This window comes from Mauremys mutica, chromosome 4 (genome assembly GCF_020497125.1).
Source record: "Mauremys mutica isolate MM-2020 ecotype Southern chromosome 4, ASM2049712v1, whole genome shotgun sequence".
NCBI classification, from domain to species: domain Eukaryota; kingdom Metazoa; phylum Chordata; order Testudines; family Geoemydidae; genus Mauremys; species Mauremys mutica.
The window spans coordinates 80,872,102-80,893,820 of record NC_059075.1 but is presented as its reverse complement, the minus strand read 5'-3'; positions in this window follow the sequence as shown (position 1 = coordinate 80,893,820).

Here is a 21,719-nt window from a genome sequence, read left to right as displayed (position 1 = left end):
TGCTCCCTATTTTCCTTGTCAGGTTCTGCTGGAATTAGTGAATCCTTAGACAGCAATGAAGTGCTCTTCAGAGGAATTCACAGTATGGATATTTGAAACATCTTGCTGAGAGAGATCCATCAGTGCAAGAATTTATTAGGGCAAAATCTTCCAATTTATCATACCTTAGAATTCTAAAAGACGTAGTTTCATAAACCTTGGGTTATCCATGAACGCAGAAGCTATTCGGAAATGGTTTAAAATACCTGATTCCTGCAGATACAAAATTCTCTCTTCCACATGGTTTTGGTCTGGTTGCTTGAAAAAAAAAAAAGATTTTTGTTTTGATCTAGGGTATAGCTACCATACATTGTAGTGTTGTTATTTACTTGCATTGCAGGTCTGTGTTTGTAGAGCGGCTAGCAAAATGGGGTTCTGAACTATGACGAGGGCCCCTAGGCACTGTGTTGGTACGAATAATAATTATAGTCAAGGCCTCAGTCATGGATCAGGAAGCCGTTTTACTGAGTGCTGTGCAGAAAAAGGTATTTCCTGTCCCATCTAAGTATAAAACAAGAGACAACTTGTGACTGCAACAGACAGAAAGGGAGGAACACAAGGTAACAATGAGACAGTACTGGTTGGGATGAAAAACATGGTAACTGTATATCTTGATTTAACTGTAGTACAATGATGCTGTTAAATTGTGAATCTGGCAGTGGACAAAATACCTACGTTGCCTTTAGGTAATGTAGTTCATTTCATTTATGTTTATTTTGATCTCAATACTTTGTTTAGTTCTGGGAATCCCATACCAGGTATTGATAAACTGGAAGAAGCCAGAGAAGGGCACCAAAATGATTAAGGGGCTGGAAGGATTGACTTAGGCAGAAAGATTAAAAGAGATAACTATATATAGCTTGGGGAAGTGATGATTAAGAAGGAGTCATGATAACAGTCTGCAAATATTTGAAGGGTGTAAACGCCAAGAAGGAAGAGGAATTATTTAGTGTGGTGCACTGAGGTAATAGGATGAAATTAATTAAGGGAAACTTTCCTAAGAGTTAGATCCATCAGGCTGTGAAATGGTGTTCAAAGGGATATTCCATTGCTTTGGACTTTAAAAAAAACAGACTGGACGAGTGACTAAGGAAGGCATTGCTAGGACCAATGGGATGGATAATCTACTGGAATATTCTGTTCTGTTTAGGTTCCTACATCACACCAGTTACCTTGGTACCTAAGTGTCAGGTCTTTCTATTTCTTACTTCTATGTTAATGCTCTCAAGCGGTGCAACAACTGTACATGTGAGATGAAGACCTCTTGGAGGGACTGCTTCTAGAGATGAATGTAATTCAGCCTTTATGACCTTTCAGTCCTGGATGTTTCTGTCAAACACACTTACTCTACACTGCATGAATTTACCATATCACCCAAGGGACACACAAAAATATTTTTAAAAGAAAAGTCTTCAGTTCTCACTAAACACTTCCCAAGCTTCATCTTCCTGGAAAAGGCAGAGTTTGCAGGGTGAGGAAAGTGGAGAGAGTTCAGCCACAAATTATTGGGCTCAATAGTATTTACTACAGTAGTAGGGATGGAAAAATCCCCACCACTGCAGGAATCACCAGCTGAACTCCTATGATTTGTATTTTCCAGGGCATATAAGTAGATAATAATAGTGGTTCCTTCCTACCTTAAACCCTTTGAACTAGTGAAATGCTGTCTCTTTTAGAAAACATCTGGCTTGCAATACCCAAATTACTGCACTATCAAAAGCTGAGGAAATCAGTTGATGAGCTGACAGTGTGATGCTCTTGCTGCTGTGAATTATTTAAATCACAAGCAGAAAGGTGTCTGTTCTAAGATGTTAACTGATGTATTGGTCTAATAATTTATAAACTCATTTAATGCCTTTCCCCCTTCTCGTCTGATTTTACCCATCATCGCCCTCATTTTAGGAAAGTCACCCTGTGGCACCTTGTCACAAATACACATGGATAATGGAATGGCTGCCTCTTCTATCCCAGTGTGTATGACTTCTATAGGAGGTGTCTGCAGAGGGCCACCCCAGACCAAGCTATCTATCACAGCTTTGACGTACTTCTCTTGGCTTGTGCAGGCATTTGCATTAGAATTTGGAGACTGTCCATGCCTTAGTTTCAGAGTGAATGACATATCTGGGATGGCCAGGTATGCCTGGAATTTTGATGTGTGAACTGGTATCTAAGAATGCAAAGCATTTAGAAAAAGTTAGAATGCAAAGATTGTTGCTCTATAAAAAAAAAAATCTTCAGTGGATTATTTCCATTCAATCCATGTAAGAAAAAGCTTTGGGACCACACCAGATGGTTAGTGCATCAGATTGCCAGGAACAGGACCTGCATTATTAGCCATATTTGAGCTTTGCTTTTGGGGCCATTGAGATTGTACAAAGGAAAGTAATGATCAGAACATGCGGGAGGGAGTGGGCTAGGTAGAGAGAATTGACATGGTCACTTTGAGTGGGAGATGCAGGTGGGAGCGTAGAAGAAGGGCGTTCACCCTCATCTGAAAGATATTGCCATTGCACATACCTTAATACAGGCAGAGAGGAAGAGGCTTGTTTTGTTCCAGGCTATTGGCAGGGATGCATTTAATCTTGGTGGTAATGTAAATAGCTAGCAGCCCTACTGAGACTATCCAGTTTTGGTTTGAAGTTTTACAGAAAAAAAGCCACCAAAAGCCACTAGAACAATTTTCATTTTGTGATTATTTCATGGTCCAGAAATGTAGTTTGTCATGAAATTTTCATGACAAGTCTATAGTCTCTATGATGAGATGAGAAATTTTGAAATTTCTTGTGTTTTTAAATACAAATTGATTTCCACTGCAAAGAAATCTCTCTCTATATATATCTCAAAATAGGAACACTCTAATGAAAAAGGACTTATTTACATTCAAAAATTCAAAATTTTATAAGAAGTGGGTAGTGACTGTTGATTTGGAAAATTGGACCATTTTGACCAGTATCAAATAGGAAACCCAAAATACATGAAACTTGTGAATACATGAGGAGCTCCAATAGTTTTACACTTACAAATCATGCCTGCTCTCTTAGCCTGCATCTGCACAGCAGAAGGATTCAGTCAGACCCACAGCTCTAGCAATCCAGTACTGTGTGGTACAATTGAAAAGTTCATCTTTTATCTCCTCCAAATTTCTCAGATGGGGAAGAACCCCCTGTTTCATAGGACCTTTTGTTGCTCTCCACTCCTCCATCTATCCCCACCCAGTGCCCAGATTCGACTCATGTGACTGTACATTTATACTCTCAATCCGTCTCCACACTAAGTAGATTCATGTTACATGCATCTGCTTTTAAACACTGGTTCAGCTAATATGGATTAAACACTCTTTGCTTGGTCTGTGTTTATTAGGTGGACCATGTAACATGAGATTTAGTAAAAAACAATGTTAGATTCTTCTGTCAGCTACACTGATGTCAATCTGGAATAAATCTTTGGACTTCAATAAAGTTACTCTGGATTTACACTAGAGAGAAGAATTTGGCCTCCAGTTTCTAGGTTCTTACGTATCTGTTAAACTAAGGCTATGTCTGCACTACAATCTTAAGTCAACCTATGTTAGGTTGACTTACAGCTGTCGCCTTAATTACTGTGGTGGCTGGTGACCACACTACCCTCCTTCTGTCGGCGGTGTGCGTCCTCACCAGGAGCACTTCCACCGACTGAAGAGGGGCAGTGTGGGGAACTGAGAGCCAGGACTCTCAGCTCTGTGCAGCTCCCCATGGGGAGCCCAGTTCCCCCCTACCCCCAAGCTTCTCACCTCTGCACTCCCAGCCGGGAGCAGGTGGGAAGCCACCGAAGGCTTCTTGCCTTTCTGTCGTCTTGTCTCCGGAGTCCGGTTGGCTGCTGTGCTCCCAGAAAGGAGCAAGGACCCTGTGGGGCAGCAGGGCTTCCAGTGAGGATTGAGGAGCCTGGGCAGCTGCCCAAGCTGGCAGCCTGGCTTGGAGTGGAGACCTGGCTGCAGCCTGGCTTCTGAGCCAGGAAATTGACAAGAATGACAGACAACAGCTGATGCATCTACACAGACACTGCATCACCCTAACTAAACCGATATAAGCCCTACGACTCTCTTTGAGGTGGTTTTATTACGTCAGCATAGCATGGGAGTTACACTGGTTGGAAGAGCATTTCAGCATGTACACCATCACTGTTCTGTTGACAAAAACTAGTAAAGTAGGGAAGGCCTAGCTTAAATAAAACAGCTTCTAGTCTAGATCCATGCACAGAACAGGATCGACATGCAGTGTTCTTAAACATCCTTACCAGGCTAGGCACACTTCACCTGTGTTAGCTGAAATCATTTTAAACAGAAACGTTGGGGAACTGGGGTACTCAGAACCTATAACCAGATCTGAATTTCAGAACTTGTCCCATCTCACTAATGGGCTGAACTACCCATCACATGCAAACATTTCCCACATCTGAACAACCTTGATTATTATTTTGGGGGTGGGGGTGAGGAGGGGTGTCATAGGGATAGCCAATCGCAGCACATCAGCCCTGTCTCTAGTGTCATGGGGATGGTGTCATAGGGATGGCCAATCGCAGCACATCAGCCCTGTCTCTAGTGGATACTGAGTAATTCTTATTATTTTGGACACACATTAATAGCAGCATAATATTGGAATTCCAACTAGGATAATACATTAAATATAAGAAGCAGAATGGCCTTCAGGTACTGCCAAGATAGACTGTACTGCAACGAGGGAACAAGAGACATAAAGCTTTATTTTCCCTTGTGAACTCCTTGAGTCACCTAGTTCCATGTAGCCAGTGCTGCGTGCTGTTCTCACTGGCTATTTTCAGCTGGGAACCATTTCTTCAGTCTGCCTCTTTGATAAGAGAGACTGAAAATAAATTGAACTGTTATTAGATAGTATGAGCTCCCTCTGAATAAAATTAGACCACCTGGCCTGCACGAGCAAGGGAAATGAATGCTACCTGTGGCTCAAGAAATAGTTAAGATTCAAAGCTTTCAAGAAGAAAAAAAAATATATTGCTGGGGTTACGGGCCCTAATCCTGTGGAGGTTGAAAGGATTGCACTGTTGTCTCAGCACCTGATACAGCTGGCACCTCATTTGCTCCTACACAGAAATAAAACTAGGTTTTATTTGATACAAAGACTATGGAAAGCAGCAGAGCTCAGAAGACAGGAAAGACAGAGCACCTGGAGCACCCTTTGTCACATAATCCATGTGTGACTCCCTTGGTGTTTGCTCTTGAGATGGGGAGTATCAATTCTTTGGTACTATCCAACATTTCTTCGACGTCCTTCCACCAGTACTTCATGTGGAAGGGGCTCAATGGGCTTTTTTTTGGGGGGGTGGGAGGGAGAAGTAGGAGAGTTGCTGTATCGTGTGGCACTGTCCTCTGTGGAGCCACTGGATTGCTGTGTGGGAATCTGGGAGAGAGTTAATACAACTCCGGTGCATCAACTGAGCAGCTGCAGGAGGATTCAGCCTACAGTGGCATGATGTCTGATGGGGTGCAGGTGCAGTGGATGGAGAGCCATTCATATATGGTGAGATATCCTTCCCTGCTCATTCCAGTGATTTGGTAGGCCTTACCTTCTGGAAATTCTACAGGGTCCCAAGCTCCTGTCACTAAGTGATATTCTGAGAGAGTGCCTTTCTCCCCTCCCTTGGGTTTCTTTGTGGATGCAGGGTAGAAGCAATGTGGTCCCAAATAATTTCCTTTCCTCTCCTATGATCCTCTCTCACCTTGCAGTATTACTAGGGCCCTACCAAAGTCATAGTCCATTTTGGTCAACTTCACGGCCATAGCATTTTAAAAATAATAAATTTCATTATTTCAGCTATTTAAATCTGAAGTTTCACAGTGTTGGAATTGTAGAAGTCCTGACCCAAAAAAGAGTTGGGGGATGTGACGCTCTGTACCTTGGGGAAACACCCAGCACCCCCATGTTCATCCTTGTGAAATGACTGTGTGGTATCCAATGGAGAGTTTGTCATGTTGGGGGATTTTGGAAGGCTCATGATGCACTGAGAATTGTTGTTATAGTGATGTTACAGTAATTGTTACAGTAATGGTATAGGTTATAATTTCATGTATATAGTTATGAGGCTGAAAAAGTATCCTCATGGCTTAAAATAAGTCCAGGCAAAAACTCTCCAAGAGCAGAGAGGCAGTTCACACCTCATCAGGGCAGGTATGAGACAAACCCAGCCCAGCCTCACAGCAACAAAAGAATCTGTTGGACTCTCGAGTGACTCACCTGCCCACTTCCTTTGGCCAGTTTGAGACTGCGATGAGGTAAGGCTTACCTGATTCTGAAGGGGGGAGGGCAAAGCCAAGAGGGAAGAAAGGACATGATAAAAGGGAGAGACGTTTGCCATGCTCTCTCTCTCTCTCTCTCTCTTCCACCTACATCTACAGGCACCACCACGCTAAGCGATTGAAGTGCTGATCAAAGGGGAGAGCCTGGCTGAAGAGCAACCAGCCAGCCTGTGGTGAGAAGCATCTAAGTTTGTAAAGGCATTGAAAGTGTTAAGATCAGCTTAGAATTAGTTTTGCTTTTATGTCGTTTGACCAAAGCCGACTTGTTGTGCTTTGATTTATAATCACTTAAAATCTATCTGTATAGTTAATAAATCTGTTTATTCTACCTGAAGCAGTGCATTTGGTTTGAAGTGTGACAGAGACTCCCCTTGCGATAACAAGCCTGGTGCATATCAATTTCTTTGCAAGCTTGTACGAGTTCATCAATTTAACAATGTCCAGTGGGCATAACTGGACAATGCAAGACAGAGGTTCATAGAGTTGTGTCTGGGACTGGAGATATTGTCTAGTGTCATTTGGTTGCACAATCCAAGGAGCAGCTTACATGCCAGAGGCTGTGCATGAATAGCCAAGGAGTGGGGGTTCTCACAGCAGAGCAGGGTAAGGCTGGCTCCCAGAGTCAAAGATTGGAGTGACCTAGAAGATCACTGGTCCGGATAACACCAGAAGGGAACGTCACGGGGGAGGGGGGAGGTTTTGCAAGGTTATTGTAGGGGTAGGGTTGTGGTACTGCTACCCTTACTTCTGTGCTGCTCTGGCAGAAGCGCTGCCTTCAGAGCTGGGCAGCTGGAGAGCAGTGGCTGCTGGCTGGGATCCCAGCTCTGAAGGCAGAGCCACCACCAGTAGCAGCACAGAAGAAAGGATGGCATGGTATGGTATTGTCACCCTTACTTCTGTGCTGCTGCCTGCCGAGCTGGGCCCTCAGTCAGCAGCCAGCACTCTCCAGCCACCCAGCTCTGAATGCAGCAGCACAAAAGTAAGGGAGGTATGGTATGGTATTGCCACCCTACTTCCACACTACTGCTGGCAGGGTGCTGCCTTCAGAGCTAGGTGCCCTGCCAAATGCTGCTGCTCTCTGGCCTCCCAGCTCTGAAGGCAGTGCAGAAGTAAGGGTGGCAATATTGTGCCCCCCCCCCCTAAAATAACCTTGCAACCCCCTCAACCCATTTTTGGGTCAGGACCCCCACTTTGAGAAACACTGGTCTCCCTCATGAAATCTGTATAGTATAGGGTAAAAGCACACAAAAGACCAGATTTCACGATCTGTGACGTGTTTTTCATGGCAGTGAATTTGGTAGGGCCCTAAGTATTACAAACCACAAAGACCCTTAGCCATGCAAACAGGAAGTCCAAACTATGACAGTTCTTTGTCCAAGATACGAGACCTCTTTGTGAGATCCCACAAAACATACACACACAGAGCAAAACAAACCATCAGAATTTTCTCCTCAAATGCATAATGCATATGTTTAACATTTCTTACAAGAAATTTTGAGTGGATGCAACAATAGACGAGAACAAGCAAGAAAAGGACTAAAGAAGAGAGAAGGAAGGGGAGGGAAACTGGAATTGAATGGAAATGAGTCAAAGAGGAAATGTTTTGGTTAAAAAGATCCCTGTTAGGGCTGAATGGCTGAATTATGTGCGTCACAAGTGGCTTGTTGTATGGGTTCACTTTAATAGCAGGCAGACCACTGCTGATCTACATTACCTTCATCTAAACACATGTGCCTTGGAGCATTTGGCAAAGGGACAAAAGATTAAGAGCTGTTGTTAGGCTAGTCTGCTCCAGTGATGTTTTAATAAAATGTTAGCATTTGGTTTAAAGTTGCTTTCTCCAATCCCCTGGGTAAATTGTGATAAAATCTGCCCTAATCTATTTCATAGCAAACAACATTGAATTGGAGGGGAGAAGGATAAGCTAGTTAAACATTTGTACTTTAAAGGCTCTTTATTTTATAGTATAATCTACCATTTACTAGGACAGCTAAAACACTGAACGGTTTGTGTACTAGAGCAGGGCCCCAATCACAAAAGCACTACAGAAATGACTAGAACCCAATCCCATTTAGGGTTTGTATGCATGGTGGGGTAATGCACTCTACAGGGGTGTGACTTTTTAAAGGGCACTAATGTGTTACACATGAATTGGTCCATATAGACCCTGTTGGTGCACTTAGAAACAGCACTATATTAAAGTGCACTAGAGAACCTTTAGTGCACACTAGCAGGGTCTACACAGACCAATTTATGTGCAACACATTAATGCACGTTAGAAATCACATACCCATAGAGCACATTATGCCATCATCTTTAATATGTAGCTCCTCTCTAAGAGTCTAGACCTGGAGGAGATTCTGAAAAGATAAACATCAATAGTGATAGTCTGGAACTAACATTCCAGATTCAAATTAAATAATAAACAAGAGTTTTGAAAGGAATATAAATTTCAGGGATTAGGCCAACTTCTATGCGGTTAGGAGGAAACATTCCCTGGGGACAGGTTATCCCTATAACTGTGACTTGAAGGCTTTTTTGCACCTTTCTCTCAAGCAGCTGATATTGGCCATTGCTGGAGAAGGGACGCTGAACTAGATGGATTTTGAATCTGATGCAATCTGGCTATTCCCATGTTCCTAACCTCTGAGAAATTTGGAGAAGTGTCATGAGAGGAGTGTACACTGCAGGTCCCCCTAGCTGGAGCATAAACTGTAGGAATAATTTTGAGGCAAATTGTCTATACTTGAGTCTGGCAGTCACAGCTTTATCTCTAGTTTGACTCTTTCTTCATCTTTATGGGATATTTGCAGGGAATGAAAATAATATGGCAAATCTGTACTATTAAGAAGCTGTCTGCCAATTTTTCTTCTGTTATACCAGTGCGAGAACAACAGAAATATTCCATTAAATTTAATTTAAAAAATCCAATAGTAAGATAAAACAAAATCAATTAAACCAGAAAACAAAAAAATTGTTCTGTGTTGTTAGCAATGCAAACATTGCACCATTGGGCTAGTGCAGGAGAATCAGGAACTGAAACTGACTAGAAACGGAAAGTTGACTTCAATAGACTTTCAGTGGGGTTTCTGAAACGAGAATTGGACCCAGGTGTTAATTGTAGCCTACTGGATTCTTGAGCAACCACTGGCAGTTGTTAATAAGATGCTACAATAATGCTACACTTTGAAATCTGCTAATGGAGAGTTTATGGGCATCACTTTAGCTGAAGATGTGAACATAAGATTGTTCATAAAAATGATACCATAAGCATTTTATAGGCATTTCTTATATACACAGACGTTGTGGTCAGAAAATTAACACTGAACAAAATCAGACAGTGTGACACATTAAATAGATTAAAAACTGGCTAATTGATAGATCTCAAAGGAACTATAAATGGAGAATCATCAACTAATAAGGATTTTTGTAGTGGGGACTTGTCTTGATGCTGTTCAAGATCTTTATCAATGATCTGTTGGTAAAGTTCACAGGTGATTCAAAGTTTGATGGAGTGGTAAATAGTGATAAGTACATGTCAGTTTTGCATAACAACCTGTATCACATGGTAAACTCATTTAATCAATGTGTTTTAATATAGCCAAGGCCAAGGTAAAACATCTAGGAACAAAGAATGTAGATCACACTTACTGGATGGGGACTATGTTCTGGAAAGAGCAGCCTCTGAAATGGGCTAGGTGTTATGGTGTATAAACAACTGAACATAGCTCCCAATATGGAGGTGATATTACCGCTATATTAGAGCTGATTGATGATTTTTCGTAAAATGTTTGGGGTTTTTTGCATGCAGTTACATCAAAATATGGGAAAACTTAGATTCTGCTATTTTTGTTTTGTTTTATTTTTCCCTCAGATCAACTCACAGTAAAACATTCTGGGTTTTCAAACCAAATTGAATGTTTCCTTTTGGGTCAGTTCAACATTAATCTGTGTCCATCTGAGCTGCCATGGTGTTTCGTGGGTGTTGTAGTTCTGGTGCCTTATACCCCCATTCTCCTCTCTAGGCTGGCTCTCTGGTTGTACTACATTCCCCATGATGCACCACGTTTTCCCCTCTTGCTGAGTCACAGTGGTGTATCATGGGATGATGCACTCCACCTTTGAGATGGCTGAGAAACACGTTTGCAGCTATACTCTAATGTCTGATTTGCCTGGTAGATTCTGAGACTGAATGACATATACAACTTGGAAGTATTATCATAACTACTGTGTTATAATGTCAGTATTTGCACGGAGAGGGTATAATTTGCAATTCAGGACTTTGCCCTGCATCATTAGTCATGAAAGTTTTTCCATTGGCTTGAATAGAAACAGGATCAAGCCCTTAGTGTTTTTTTAGGATTTGGCTAATTTAAACTGCTGCTAACATGTAATGCACCAGATACCAACTTGGATAGTGTTCAACTGAACTTTGTATCCAAGACATATTTCCTTTAGAAATCAAAAGACACAGGAGAGAAGGTGCCTGGAGTTTTGTAACCAAATGATGAATAGACTAGACCTGTGGAGATTGTTCCCTACATATTCTGGCTAGACATGCAGTTGTGGTGGACCTCATGCTTTCTTTTCAGGAGCTGTATGAAGCAAGGGAGTTTCCTGCTTGAGCAATTGACAGGAGCTATATTGAGCTTTCTCCTAAAAGTTGTGGTCTAATGGTTAGAGCAAGGAGTCTGTGTGGTGGGGAAGCACTCCTCTGTTCTGTTCCTGTTTCTGCTGCTGACTAATTCCATACCTTGTGCAAGCCAATTCATGTCTCTGTGTCTCAGTTTTCCCAACTGTAATATGGGAATAATATCATATACTGCAAAGGGGTATTGTGAGGCTAAATGCTTTAGTATTTGCCGAGTGCTTTGAGATCTTTAGTTGAAAGTTTCTGTGGCATTGTAAGGTAGTATTCTCTGTTAGAAGTCACTCTCAGGTTTTATGCACAGCAGCTGCTGGTTTTTCTACTTTACATTGTAGCTAGGGCAGAGAAAATATAATCTTATAGATAACATATTTGATTTTCTAGTTGAGTACCTTAGAGACTCACTTAAGCAGACATGATCGCAAACACAAGGTCTGCACCATGTTTTCATACTAAATTGTGGCAAGGAAACACACCACTTTTCTCCCAAATCTTGTACAGGAACCTACCCTGTAACATGCCAACAGCCTGCTTTTTGAATTACTGAGCATACACAAGTCTATGTGTACCTTACGCCGCCACAATTCCCCATTGTAACTTTCACAAAGCAACCTCATTTCATTATTTCCTTATTTCATTTCATTCTTAAGGTTCAATTGTCTATAATAAACCCAGACTTTCATTTGACCATCTTTGATTTTCACTTTTGCTGACCTATAGTGATTAAACACGTCTCTATGAATTTATTCTTACCACATATCTCTCAGAAAAACAGCTGGGACTAGTTGATAGAGTTGAAATGTGATCTATTCATCTTTACATCCCCAAATGCATAGGAGAGGGAGATGATAATTGATTGGTTATTTTACTCATAACTGCTATAGTAAAATTCAGTAATATAGTAATCCTCCCTCGCTGCTTATCTGGAATAGCCTTTCCTTCCAGGTTTTACCATGGAGGCTGTTAGTGCCATGGCATCACTCCATGCATTTTGCTTTTGTTGATATCACCAGTGTGAGTTTCAGTTGAGTTAATAATTAATGCCACCCTCAGAGTAAACTCTAAAATATGCATCTAATAATTGATGGAGCTTGTATCCAAAAATATGTAAAGGGACACTGGCCAGTTTCTATATATCTATCAAAGTCCCTATCTATGTTACAGATATCACTTTTAATTATTAACAATTGAAAGAATTTGAAAAAAAAAAAAGATTTTACTTTTCACAGGTGCTTCTGTCTTTTGCTTCTTGGATTCTACTTAACCTGGAATATAAGAACAGACTTACTGAGTTCAGTCTTTTATAGTTGATTTCACTTTCAGTTTCTTATACATGGAGTCAAGGCTGCAATACTTTATTTGCAAACACTGAAATGGGATGTTTAATTCCTCTTTACTTTAAAAATATTTCTCTTGGAATTAGAAATATCAATAAATGGAAATATTATATGGGTCTTTAGGTTTTGTAAAAACTTTTTCCTGTACTAAAATGAACTGAGAGTTTCTTATTAAAGATGGTCTGAAAAACAGCATTGATTATGCCAAGACCTAGCAACAATATTCAATATCTCTCCTGCAATAAGTGATGTTGCCGCTACTTGTCACAGGAGAAATACGGAAACTGTGAAATCAAACGTGAGTAAAAATGATTTTATTCTGTTATTTTAAAATGCAAATGCACAGGGCAAAATTGTCATTTGAAGTCGATGGAGTGACAAAGGAGAATGTGATGCATTGCAGCTGAAGTGACAAAGGAGAATGTGATGCATTGTCTATTCCTTGTTTATTACTTAAAGACTTTATTAGCTAATTAAATTTTAGAAACATCTTTTCAGTTCATCTTACAAAGAGAAATATATTATTTAACTCCTAATCTAAATGTTCTTCTGGGGAACTGCGAGCGTGCATATCATCTGTCTGATTACAATAATGTGTAGCAAAACATAATGGAAAAAGGAACAGTAGCCAAATACAATATAAGAACCACTCAGATGCGGTAATTCAGATGTTCCCACCAGAGAGAACTAATGCTTTTTTGGGTAACAGAAATACTTTGTGATTAAAGCCACATAGTGGTTCTGGGTTGTAGGGGCCCAAATGAATGTTTTTCTGGTTTCTGACCTTGAGAATTCCACTCTGAGATTTGGATTTCTGCAAAACTCAGAGTGAAACTGTTTCCAGACCACTGAGTTATATCTCAGAGTAGATAGCTCAGTGAGGGGGGAGGGATAGCTCAGTGGTTTGAGCATTGGCCTGCTAAACCCAGGGTTGTGAGTTTAATCCTTGAGGAGGCCACTTAGGGATCTGGGGCAAAAAATTGGTCCTGCTAGTAAAGGCAGGGGGCTGGACTTGATGACCTTTCAAGGTCCCTTCCAGTTCTAGGAGATTGGTATATCTCCTATTATTGCCTTTTAGCCACATTAGTCTGTATCTGCAAAAAGAACGGCACCTTAGAGACTAACAAATTTATTTGAGCATAAGTTTTCGTGGGCTACAGACCACTTCATCAGCTGCATAGTCTGGAACATACAGCAAGAAGATATTTCTACATACAGAGAACATGAAAAGGTGGAAATAGCCATACCAACTGTAAGAGGCCCATCAATTGAGAGGAACGATCATCAGCAGGAGAAAAAAACCTTTTGAAGTGATAATCGAGATGACCCATAGAAGATGTGAGGATACTTAACATGGGGAAATAGATTCAATTAGTGTAAAGGCCCAACCATTCCCAGTCTCTGTTCAAACCTAAGTTAATTGTATCTAATTTAAATAAATGTGTTAGTCTCTAAGGTGCCACAAGTACTCCTGTTCTTTTTGAGTTACATCTGGTTTCTATGTGAAGCTAATTGAAACTGGGCTCAGGTATACTCAGAAAATTTAAGAATATTAATAAAGCTTTTGGTGAACCTAGTTGATAATGAGAGGTGAAATCTGACAAGCCTCGTGTGGTTTGAGTTCCAGAGAGATGTGGGCTCAAATTGTACAGTATGGATCAAAGATGAGATCTGAACAAACCCAAACGATCAGTATTCTGAACTGGTCAATGCACAATTAAAAGCCAGCTGTGGATCTCATTCCAAACTCCCAGGATTTGAATTCAGGCTCCTCAGCCAGATTAATCTCTAGTTTCAAGTTTTCTAATGAAAGATTCCACAGCTCAATTTGTTGACTTGGATTCTAGCCACAGCAACTTTGTGACCAAAGTTCACTCAAGAGAAGGAGTGGAGCGTTAGATAGTGCTGTAAAGCTGTTCTGCTGTCTGCAGAGTGCCTGTCTTAGACATTGTGGACTCCAAAGTTACATCCTTTCTTCATAAATGATTTGGAAAGATGCATGATGATTACAATGTAAAGATGATCCCAAGGTGGAAAGTCTGAATCTGGACTTTAGGTATGGTCCATTATAAAGATAGGACATATTTGTGAAATCCAGATCTGAATTTGAATGTCAAATACCTCCAAAGTTCATTTTGGATCCAGAGGTGAGGTTTGGGCTTATTTCCAATCCTGAGAACTAGTAACTGCTCTTCTGAGAATTGTTACCAGTTTGGTGTATGTGTAGAAAGAGTTAATGAGACTTGTACATAGCAAAAGAGCTTTTGAATGAAAACAGACATCTGCTATAGTAATTCAGGACACAATGCACTTTCTAAAGGAAAACAATACTATAAGATCAGCATCTGTTTGAAGCCCACAGCCCTTCGGTATTGTTCTTGTCCCACCATGCTCAGGGACTCGGTACCTCCCTTGCTTTGCTGAGGTGCTCTTACTTGACACAAATTAATGTTGTATTTCCCCCCACACACTTCAGCCCCCCACTCCCCCCCCATGTACATTTTTTTTTTATTTGCTATTGGGATTTTTACCAGCCTATTTTTTTAAGTGAACATGAGCAAAGCTCCAAGTAGCACCAGTGGCACTGAGTCCTGAGTGTGTTACCCAGTGTTTACTCCGTCATTGCTTAGGAAAACTGCCAGTTATGTCAATGGGAGTTTTGACAGAGAAAAGTCAGAGTAAAGGATGTGATCCAGTGAGGATTTTCTTGAATGAATGAGAAATGAATAAGACTTCAGGATCTTGACTGCTGGCATCATTTAGAACTTGGCTCAAATAAGGAAAAAATGAATAAAGATCTGAGGTATGGCTTCGCTTTTTTATTTAAATGGGTGGCATTGACTATGTAACTCCCACCTAATATGTTTCCTTTTTGCTGCACATTTTTTGTGTGTGGATGACCAGAGGTCTGAGTGTACAAAAGCCAAGCAGAATTCCAATGAACAAGTGAGAGCTTCCTCAAATCCTTTTAACAAAGCACAGTACACACTTAAGCAGATGTTTTTAAAGCCATAAAGTGCTATGTACACAGATATGAATTTCCAAAGCAATGCAGCATAGCTATAGAAATGAGTTCACTGACCCTGGAAATGCAGAATGGGTCCCTATTCTATTTTCCTCTGTGCTTTTCCTAGTCCAATGTTGTAAACATTTCAAGCTGTGTATCCTCCACCACTTCCCTGGGGAAGACTATTCCACAGTTTGACAGATCCAACTGTTAGGAAATGTTTCTTGATTTTGGGCAAAATCTAGCCCTCCTTTCTTGTGTGTAGTTCCATCCAGGCTAATGGGACTGCACGCATAAGTAAAGTGAGCAGGATAGTGCCCATTGAGTCTATAGTTTCTTTTGCCCATCTCATCCTATTAGTTGTTAAGAAGGGGAGAATTAAGGAAGACTTTTCAGCACTAACTGACCTACTTATTCATCTCTGATCTCAGTGGAATACTAATAGGCAGCTGTACTGCTCCAGCCAATTGAGCAAGAAAGAATCAATAATTCCGCATTTTTAATTGAATCTATTCCAACTGGAAATTCCCTTTGGGGAATCATTTCGTTTGCACTACATAGATTAATACCTGGACATTGTGACTCTTTCCGAGTCAAGCAATTGATTCTTAAGAAACTTTCACTCATTGATTGGAACCAATATGACTTTCTTTCATAATATGGCTTTCTTTCTGTGAGTTTCTTTCTTACAAAATTAATTTGAATGTTATACAGATAAAAACAATGAGCAAGAAACGTTTTCTTATAATAAAGACACAATTCAGCCTGTAAGTGAGCATTGAAAAGTTATTTAAACACAGCATTCTTAAGAAAGAGAGAGAGAGTGTGAACCTGACATGACAGATGTGTAATCACATTGCTTAATGCACTACTGGAAGATGCTCATATACCGGTAATGAGGATGACATAAGGACCAGCATAGAATAGAATGGGGGGGGGGGAAGTGTCAAAAGAATTTAAAATAATGTGGGTAAGTGCTGAGGCAATTGAGTGTCTGCTGGGTTACTTGATGTTCCATTATGCAGGGCTCTGTGGTCCCCTTCTCTCTAAGGCATTGAGAAGAGCAAATAAAAATAAAAGAAAAAGCCTCAAAGGTCACAGAAGTGGGGAGTGGAGCCAATGTCACATGGTACCTCTAAGCCCTTCAGTTCCAATTCTGTGTAGATGTGCAGACATCTTGGCAGAGCTGGCAGATAGCAGCCCAAACAGAACAGCTTTTCTTATAAGCTGGTAGATATCTTGGACCAAACTAGTGCTGCACCTGGCAGTACTATGTCTGTCTCTTCACCAGCACTCCAGTAGGAAGTGGGGTTAATTCACAGACAGAGATGCCAAAGGATCTCTTAGTAGTAGGGCTGTTAAGGAAGAAGAGGCAACTGGTACACTGCAAGAGTGGGTTGGTCTTTCCCTGTGGATCCATGGGGCTTGGAGACAGCATCCCTGTTCCTTCCTACCTCAGGGAGAATTTGTGTAATACAATCCAAGGTTCATTTCATACCTTTCTTGAACTTTCTGTCCCACTCCTGCAGTTTTGATCACATCAGGGGAAAATGCAACCTACACTGATTTACCTGCATGCAGAACAGATGGGCAGTTGCAACATACTTTAATCAGGGATATATGAGCAAGATGTTATTATATTCCAATAGCTAGAGCCATGGTCACCTTAGATGCCAAATAAATGGAAAATGCTGATTAAATAGATTGTCATTCTCCAAATAAACCATAAAGCATGCTAAACTACGGGTAATCCAGTCTCATGCTTCAGGCCATAAACTGATACTTGCAGGGGTACCTACTGCCATGTACAGCACTATCAAACTGGTCAGGTTGTTCTAGTAGGAGAGTTTTGCATTTTTCTGAACTAACAGGCAGGATACCAGACCTGAGGGACAGTGTCTCTCAACTGGTATGGCAATTCTTATACTCTTTTCTTCTCCTTTGACTTAATCCTCTGTAGACAGAAAGGTACAGAGAGATAACTATTTGATATGGCCATAAGTAAAGAATAACACTTCTTGCACTATTTGGTCACTAGCGGGCCAAACTCTAGCTCTGATATCTATTTATTCATCTGGGATACGTACATAATGCCTATCACTATGGTGATTTCTTTTGATACTCAGCACGTGGTATTATTCATAATGAACACAGTCATTAATAATGACTGTGCAGAAGCCAAGAATAACTGAAGCTCTGAAATATCCAATATATACTTGATGAGCTGGTGTCACGAGGCATTGCTGACTGTGCAGTGACACAAGCAGATATGCTCAGCAGATAATCTGATGGAACATAATGTACTCAGCAGTGCCTTGACCGACAAGTTTGTTTGTAACAAACTGTGTAGGCATTGTGAGCATTATCATGCAATAAGCCTAGATTGTTTTGCAGCTGCTAATTCAGCAGAGGGAATGGATGGCTCAGGGCAGCATTAACATAAGAACATAAGAATGGCCATATTAGGTCAGACCAATGGTCCACCCAGCCCAGTATCCTGTCTTCTGACAGTGGCCAATGCCAGGTGCTTCAGAGGGAATGAACAGAACAGGGCAATTATTGAGTGATCCATTCCCTGTCATCCACTCCTGGCTTCTGGCAGTCAGAGTCTTAGGGACACACAGAGGATGGAGTTACATCTCTGATCATGTTGGCTAACAGCCATTGATAGACCTATCTTCCATGAACTTATCTACAGTTAAACCCTGTTATCTCGACGGCCTAGGGGTTTGCCAAAAGCCATCGAGATAACCAATGATCGAGATAAACCCCTATCCACCCCCCCACCCCCTCCCTGCCCCCTTACCGCGCTGCCTGCACGTGGCTGGATCCGGCAAAGCGGAGCCGGGCGGACGGACGGACGGACGGGCGGGGAAGCGGAGCCGGCGGGCGGGCGGCAGGCGAAGCCGGGACCAGGTATGTGGGGCGGGGACGGGCAGGGACCAGGTATGCGGGCCGGGCGGGCGGGGACAGGCAGGGACCGGGTATGCGGGGCGGGGAAGCGGGGGACGGGGGGCGGGGAAGCGGAGCCGGCGGGCGGGCGGCAGGAGAAGCCGGGACCAGGTATGTGGGGCGGGGACGGGCGGGGATGGGCAGGGACCAGGTATGCGGGCCGGGCGGGCGGGCGGGGACAGGCAGGGACCGGGTATGCGGGGGCGGGGAAGCGGGGACCGGCGGGCGGGGAAGCGGAGCCGGCGGGCGGGCGGCAGGAGAAGCCGGGACCAGGTATGTGGGGCGGGGACGGGCGGGGACGGGCAGGGACCGGGTATGCGGGGCGGGGAAGCGGGGACCGGCGGGCGGGGAAGCGGAGCCGGCGGGCGGGCGGCAGGAGAAGCCGGGACCAGGTATGTGGGGCGGGGACGGGCGGGGACGGGCAGGGACCAGGTATGCGGGCCGGCGGCGGGCGGGCGGGGACAGGCAGGGACCGGGTATGCGGGGGCGGGGAAGCGGGGACCGGCGGGCGGGGAAGCGGAGCCGGCGGGCGGGCGGCAGGAGAAGCCGGGACCAGGTATGTGGGGCGGGGACGGGCGGGGACGGGCAGGGACCGGGTATGCGGGGCGGGGAAGCGGGGACCGGCGGGCGGGGAAGCGGAGCCGGCGGGCGGGCGGCAGGAGAAGCCGGGACCAGGTATGTGGGGCGGGGACGGGCGGGGACGGGCAGGGACCAGGTATGCGGGCCGGGCGGGCGGGCGGGGACAGGCAGGGACCGGGTATGCGGGGGCGGGGAAGCGGGGACCGGCGGGCGGGGAAGCGGAGCCGGCGGGCGGGCGGCAGGAGAAGCCGGGACCAGGTATGTGGGGCGGGGACGGGCGGGGACGGGCAGGGACCGGGTATGCGGGCCGGGCGGGCGGGGACGGGCAGGGACCAGGTATGCGGGCCGGGCGGGCGGGCGGGCGGGGACAGGCAGGGACCGGGTATGCGGGGCGGGGAAGCGGGGACCGGCGGGCGGGGAAGCGGAGCCGGCGGGCGGGCGGCAGGAGAAGCCGGGACCAGGTATGTGGGGCGGGGACGGGCGGGGACAGGCAGGGACCGGGTATGCGGGGCCGGGCGGGCGGGCGGCGAAGCGAAGCCGGGCGGAGGGGCGGGCGGCAAAGCGGGGAGCTGGGCGGGCAGGCGGCAGGCAAAGCGGGGACCAGGTATGCGGGGACGGGCTGGCAGGGACGGGCAGGGACCGGGTATGCGGGGACGGGCGGGTGGGGACGGGCAGGGACCGGGTATGCGGGGGTGGGCGGGCGGCTGGGGACGCGGGGAGCGGGCGGCTGGGGAACCGCGCGGCTGGAGAGCCAGGGAGCGGGTGGCTGGGGACGCGGGGAGCCGGGCTCGAGATATTAGGGTTGGGCAAATCGACATAACAGATGAGAAGCCCATAAGATAAAGAGGGAGTTTGGCGGTTCCACTTCTAAAACCTCGAGTTAATAGGATTGGCAAGTTAACCGAGGTCGACATAAATGGGTTCGACTGTAATTCATTTTTTACCTCAGTTATAGTTTTGGCAAAGAGTTCTGCAGGGTTACTCTGCTCTGTGTGTTGTGTGAAGAAATACTTCCTTTTGTTTGTTTTAAACCAGCTGCCTACTAATTTCACTCGGTGACCCCTGGTTCTTGTGTTATATGCAGGGGATAAATAATGTTTCCTTATTGATTTTCTCCACCGCATTCATGATTTTATAGACCTCTATGAGATACCCCCTCAGTCATCTCTTTTCTAAGCTGAATAGTCCCAGTCTTTTTAATCTCTCTTCATATGGAAGCTGTTCCATGCCACAGGTAATTTATGTTGCCCTTTTCTGTACTTTTCCCCAATTCTAATGTATCTTTTTTGAGATGGGGTGACCAGAACTGTATGCAGTACTCAAGTACTCAGGGCTTTATAGGGTGGCATTATGATGTCTTATTATGTACTCCTTTCTCAATAGTTCCTAACATTCTGTTAACTGTTTTGACTGCTGCTGCAAATTGAGCAGATGTTTTCAGAGAATTATCCATGACAACTCCAAAATCTCTTTTAGTGGTAATTTAGACCCCATCATTTTGTATGTATAGTTGGGATGATGTTTTCCAAAGTGAATTATTTTGCATTTATAAACACTGAATTTCATCTGCCATTTTGTTATCCAGTCATCCAGTTTAGTGAGATCCCTTTTTAACTCTTCTCTATCTGCTTTGGACTTAACTATCTTGAGTAATTTTGTATCCCCCACAAATTTGGCCACTTCACTATGTACCACTTCTTTCAGATCATTTATGAGTATGCTGAATGGCACAGATGTCAGTACAGATCCTTGGGGGACCCTGCTGTTTACCTCTTTCCAGTCTGAAAACTGACCAGTTAGTCCTACCCTTTGTTTCCTATCTTTTAATCGGTTACTGATACATGAGAGGACCTTCCCTCTTATTCCATGGCTGCTTATGAGCATTTGGTGAGGGATCTTGTCAAAGGCTTTCTGAAAGTCCACATATAGTATATCCACTGGCTCCTCCTTGTCCACATGGTTGTTAACCCTCCCTCTCAGAAAATTCTAATAGATTGGTGATGCATAATTTCCTTTTACAAAAACTATATTGACCCCTCCCCAACAAATCATGTTCACTATGTGTCTGATAAGTCTGTTATTTATTGTAGTTTCAGCCAGTTTGCCTGGTACTGAAGTTGTGCTTCCTGGCCTGTAATTGTCAAGATCACTCTGGAGCCTTTTTTAAAGATTGGAGGATAGATAACCTAATGCCAGTCATTTGACGCAGAAGCTGATTTAAGTGATAGGTTACATACCACAGTTAGTAGTTCTGCAATTTCATATTTGAGTTCCTTCAGAACTCTTGGGTGAATGACTTATTACTGCTTCATCTATTGATTCAATTTACTTCAGTAAAAAGTCTTTCAAGTAAAGCATACATGGGCCCTCATATCCCTCAGAAGGAAAATTGGGCCCACATTATTTCTACAAAATCTAATTTCAAAATTAATGAAAGTTTCAAACAGGTGTTTTGAAGATTTCATTAGGAATATTTTCCCTGTTTACATATTTTACATATGGCATTGATGTGAAATCAATGACTATATGGGAAACAGGGCTGTTAAGGGGGCTGTGGGCAGGGCAAGGAATTTGAGACTCAAAAATTTTGTGATATCAAAAGTGTATATTCATCCTCAGTAAAGTGTACTGAGGGAACCGAGGAGAAGTATAATGATCCTGCAAGAGGGTGCAGCTTCTATACTTTCCCCAGGAAAGCCAAGTTCTGCTTCTACTGGAGTCAGTGGCATTTTTATCATAGATTTTAGAGGGACCAGAACCCACCCAGTTATTTAGCTCTCCAGTCTCCACAGTACTGTGAGAATTTAATAGGCTAACCCCCCTAGTGGTTTACCTCTCTGGTAATCCTGA